This window comes from Chrysochloris asiatica, unplaced genomic scaffold, assembly GCF_000296735.1.
Source record: "Chrysochloris asiatica unplaced genomic scaffold, ChrAsi1.0 scaffold00180, whole genome shotgun sequence".
In the NCBI taxonomy this organism is placed as follows: domain Eukaryota; kingdom Metazoa; phylum Chordata; class Mammalia; order Afrosoricida; family Chrysochloridae; genus Chrysochloris; species Chrysochloris asiatica.
Genome location: NW_006408698.1, coordinates 2791273 through 2797206, shown reverse-complemented (window position 1 = coordinate 2797206; position 5934 = coordinate 2791273).

Here is a 5934-nt window from a genome sequence, read left to right as displayed (position 1 = left end):
CTCATTTCTTCCATTTGTTTTAGCATCTCTGTGCTGGAGAGCAAGTTTCAGAGTCTCTTCTGACATCCGTTTTCACCTTTTCTTTCTTAATGAATTTTTGCTCTCTTCATGTATGATGTTCTTGATGTCATCCCAGAACTCTTCTGGTCTTCGGGCTTTAGTGTTTAATGTATCAAATCTTTTCTTCAGATGATCTCTAAATATTGTGGGATAAATTCAAGGTCATAGTTTGACTCAAACATAGACTTGTTTACATTTTCTTCAGCTTCAGTTTGAATTTGCACATGAACAATTTATGGTCTGTTCCACAATCTGCCCCTGGCCTTGTTTTTACAGATGATATGGAGCTTTTCCATCTTCTCTTTCCACAAATGCAGTCAATTTGATTTCTATGTGTTCCATCTGGAGAGGTCCATGTGTATAGTTGTCATTTATGCTGTTTAAAGAAGGTATTTGAAATAAACAAATCATTTGTTTTGCAGAAATCTATCATTCGTTCTCCAGCATCATTTCTATAACCAAGGCCAAATTTTCCACCTATTGGTCCTTTCTCTTTGCTCCCAACCTTTGCATTCCAATCACCAATAATGATCACTACATCTTGATTGCATGTTTGATCTATTTCAGATTGAAGAAGTTGGTAGAATTCTTCTATTTCATCCTCACTGGCTTTAGTAGTTGGTGCATAAATTTGATTAATAGTGGTATTAACTGGGCTTCCCTGTAGGCGCATGAATATTATCTTATCACTTACAGCATTGTACCTCATGACTGATCTGGATATGTTCTTTTTGACGATGAATGCAACACCATTCCTTTTCATTTTGTCATTCCATGCATAGTAAACCATGTGGTAGTCAGATTCAAAATGGCCAATACCAGTTCATTTCAGCTCACTAATGCCTAAGATATCGATGTTGATGTGTTTCATTTCATTTTTGACAACTTCCAATTTTCCCAGATTCATACTTCGTACATTCTGTGTTCCAATTTTCAATGGATGTTTACAGCTGTTTCTCTTCATTTTGAGTTGTGGCCCATCAGCAAATGAAGGTTCTGTGGGCTTTTCTCCCATGAGCTTAACTCTATTCACATTATCATGGACAACTCCTCTTTGAGGAGGCATTTCTTTCCCAGTCGCATTCTGAGAGCCTTCCAACCTGAGGGCCTCATTTTCCAGTCCTGTATCTGACAGTGTTTATCTGCTCTTCATATTCTTTTCAGTGACTCGTGATTTGGAAGTAGTTCATCACTCTTCCTAGTCTGTCTTTGTCTGGAAACTCATCTGAAACCTTTCCACCATGGGTGACCCTGCTGGTTATTTAAAATACCGGTGGCATAGCCCTCAGAACCACAGTTACTCAAGCCACCACAGCACAACTGACAGATGAGTGGTGGCCGTTTTGTTTTGTGTCAAAACTGTCACTTTAAATTTTTATATCAGTCCTGATACAATCCTGATGAAAGCAAGATGCAATCAAGATGTTCTCTCCTGATACTATGAATCCTGATACAATCAAGATGTTCTCTCCCAAGATGGCGGCTCCAGGAAGACCTGAGTGTCTTGAACCAGAAAACAATGGATTTCTGGATTCTCCTGAAATTCCTCAGCTGTAAACCCTCCGATCCTCCAAACATACCTTTATATTTGTTTCAAAGTTCCGACACCATGCCCCAAGCCTTCTTAGCCTGGTATTCCATGTTGTTGTTGACGGAGCTCCTCACTACACGTCTACCCAATCCACTATCTTGAGTGTATGAACTAGCTACCCTTACTGAAAATCATTTGGCCATAGATTTACATGTATAGATTTATTTCTGAATTCTCAATTCTATTCAATTAGTCTATCTCTCCTTATACAAGTACTATGTTGATTATGGTATCTATATGTTATAGGAATCCCCAGGTGCTCCCCCATTACTTAAATACAGACAAGTTGCTCCCATCCAGATTCCACCTAGGAGACACGCCTGGTGGTCTGCATCCAAAACCCTGTGTAGTACATTTCCACTCTCCCACACATGAGGTCACCCTGAATCAAAACTGACTTTATGGCAACTAGCAACAGTAGCTTTATATTACATTTTGAAATTGGTAAGTGTGAGATCTCCTACTTTATTCTTCTTTTCCAAAACTGTTTGGGTTATTCAGTGCTTCCTGTAATTCCATATGAATTTTAGTTTCAAAGTTTTCATACATGCAAAAAAAAAAAAAGGCTCTTGAAATTTTGATATGGATTGTGTTGACATTGTGGATCACTTTGGGTGGAATTGGCATATTAACAATTGACGTTCTATCCTGGAGAATGGTCCATATGCAGTGGTGAAGAATATGTGTTAGTTAAATAAATTCTGACTCAAAGAGACCATATAGGATGGAGTAGAACATGAGATCCCAGGGCTATAATCTTTTTTTTTAAAGGTTTTATTATGAATTATGTGATAGTTTACATAGTTGAACATTAACTTTACATTCATCCTATCGTATATCATTTCATTGCCATGGATACAATCCCCTCCTTGCATCATCAACCAACCAAAAGTTGTACCCTGCAGGCCTGCACCCTGGTTGTCAGCACACAGGCCCTCTCCTTCTCTAGATCTAGAGTCCCTAGCTGTTCCCTCTCTCCACGTCATCCTATCATATATTATTCCATGTCATTGTCTCTGCTTCCATCTATTGCATCACTGCTTCTCGGGGTAGGTTCCCACATTGTGTTCTTCTCCCTTGATGGTCCCAGGGACCTCCGCTCCTGAACTGCGAAGTCAACCACTCCCCTCCTTTTGCTACAAAATGTCTACCTTTACATTTCCAATCCATAATATCAGTCCTGATAGCAATTATTCACTATTGTGCCACACTAGAGCCATCCCCATCTCCTTTCATTGGACCTCTCCAGGTAGATTGGATACTACTTCAGTGGAGATTCTGCCTTCCTCCACACACTCTGGATCTAGGCTCCCACTTGAAAGCTTGTAAGCCAGTCACTTCTTGCCTTTGTAGCCACTCTCACACCCATATTGGGTAGCCAATGTCCAAGTTGCCCATCCCTGTCTACCCTGTGTATGGAGGGTGTGGGAATGATCCTCCCTGTAAAGATATGTTCCCTCTTTTAAGCTAATGAATTCATAGGTGTAGGTCAAGTTCATCTAACTGTATCAGATTACTCTTTTTATCCTCTTCTTTCTTCTTCTAGTTGAATTTTGATCATCCAGCCATTGAAGCCAGGTCAAATGGGTATTATCTGCAAGTGTGGGTGTTCTTGTGCATATGCTTTCACTTCTTATCAGTTGGATGCTTCAATCTCCACTCTAGTTCTCTGTGGCTATGTCACTGACTCTGGGCCCAGGAATGCCCAGGTCTTGCCACACTGCTGCCCAACCAGGACCTGGGTTCACAGGAGTCTATTGAACATGGTAAGGCTTAGCTTCCTGCTTCATTACTGGTTTTGCCTCACTGCCCCATATTGGTAACCAACGTGGTCACCACTCACAGTGCATGTCTGCTCATGTATTCGCACTGAATCTTAGTTTTGGAAGGGGTTTGCCCTGAGGGGACCCGACCACCTGGCTTGATGTCACTTGAGCGAGCAACTTGCTTGTTCTTGTAGTAGTCAGTTGGACTGCCATTATTGTTTTTATTTTTCCTAGAAGAATTTTCTGTTATTCTAGCCACTTCAGGCTGGTCTGTTTGCACTTTCAAGTGGAAATTTCCCACCTCAGAAGCGTATGGATGGGGTTCAGGTTTCCCCTTATGATCTTATGTAACATAGAAGCTCCCCGAGAAGCCTCCTTCATAGGGCATGTTGTAGCCCCATTTTAGGTATTACAATCAGTTATAGGCAGAAGACAGACTTAAAAGCTTTCTATGGTGATATTTTTAGCTATTCATTTCTTTCCCCCTCAAGTGTCTATTTTATAATGGTATGCCAGGGAAACAAAGATTCAAAAGACAGCTAAGCATCTTAACATTGTTTCCACCCTTTCTGCCCTTTCCAATCATGCCTTAGTCCCTGTATCCCAGAACCCTGTTGTTCCATGGTTGTGCATACATCTTTATTTACCTCTGTCCCACTTAGCCCATGTAAACCTGTTTAACTGTTATCTCATCTACCTTGTTCTTCCATTCCCCTCCTTCATCTTGTTCATTGCCCCCTTCCACAGCACCCAAACTATCCTGTGTCTAATCCCTACCCTGTGCTCCACCTTCCGCACCTTACCTCACCCCACCCCCCACATCCTGGAGACCAGCAAAGAATCCCCCCCACACACCTTTAGTATGGGTTCTTTTCTTAGTTGTTTACAATAGAGGTCTTATGCAGTATTTTTCCTTTTGTGACTGACTAATTTCACTTAACATAATGTCCTCAAAGTTTATACATGTTATGCGGTGCCTTGCAGCTTCCTCCTTATTTTTCAAGGTAGCATAATATTCCATTGATGGACATTCAGGCTGTGTCCATCTTTTTCCTATAGTAAATAGTGCTGCTATGAATATTGGTATGCATATATCTACTCGTGTTATGGTTTGTGTTTCTTGTTGATAAATAGAGGAATTGTTGGATCATAAGGAAACACTATATTGCTTTCCAGAGAGGTTGGAATATTTTGCAATTACACCAGCAATGTAGGAGGGTCCCAGTCTCTCTACATCTTCACCAGCATATATTGTCCTCTACATTTTTTATAGTTACTGTTATTGCTGGTGTGAGATGATATCTCATTGTTATTTTGATTTGCATCTCTCTAATGAAGAGTACCTGGACCAAGAGGCAGTTGTTCGAACAGAACATGGAAACACTGAAAGTTTTAAAATTAAGAAAGGTGTGAGACAAGGTTGTATTCTTTCACCATATTTATTCAACCTGTATCCTGAGCAAATAATACGAGAAGCTGGGTTTTATGAAGAAAAACGTGGCATCAGCATTAGAGGAAGGCTCATTAACAACCAGAGATATGCAGATGATACAATCTTGCTTGTTGAAAGTGAAGAGGACTTAAAATATTTACAGATGAAGATCAAAGAGATTACATCTCAATGTAAAGAAAACAAAAATTCTCACCACTGGACCAATACACAACGTTATTATCAACAGAGAAAAGATTGACATTGTCAAAGACTTCATTTCTTCTTGGATCAACTATTAACACTCATGGAAGCAGTACTCAAGAGATCAGACGACGTATTGCATTATGCATATCTGCTGCACAAGCTCTTTTTAAAGTGTTGAAGAGCAAAGATGTGAACTTGAGGACTAAAATGTGCCTGAACAAAGCCATAGAATTTCCAAGAACCTCATATGGATGCGAAAGCTGGACAGTGAATAAGGGAGACTGTAGAAGAATTTATGCCTTTGAGTTATTGTATTGGAGGAGAATATCGAAAGTGCCATGGGCTGCCAAAAGAACCAATAGATCCGGTTTGGAAGAAGAGCAGCCAGAGTGCTCCTTAGAGGCCAAGATGGCCAAACTTTGTCTCTCATATTTTGGACATATTGACAGGAGGGAGCAGTTCCTGGAGAAGGATATTATTTTTGGTAAGGTGGAGGGTCAGTGAAAAAGAGGAAGACCCCCCAACGACATGGATTGGCCAAGTGGCAGCATCAATAGACTGAAGCATAGCAACAATGATGAGGTTGGCCCAGGATCAGGCAGTGTTTCTTTTTGCTGTGTATAGGGTTGCTATGAGTCAGTTCTGACTAGATGGCACCTAACAACAACAATGGCTAATGACCCTGAACATTTCTTCATATGTTTGTTGACATTCCCGGATCTCCTCCTTGGAGAAGTGTCTGTTCATATCCTGCACCCATTTTTTTTTTTTTTTTTAAGGTTTTTATTGTGGATTGAGTGAAAGTTTTCAGGGCACATCATCGGTTTCACATTCAAACATTCATATACCTTGTTTCATTACATTGATTATAATCCCCTCCA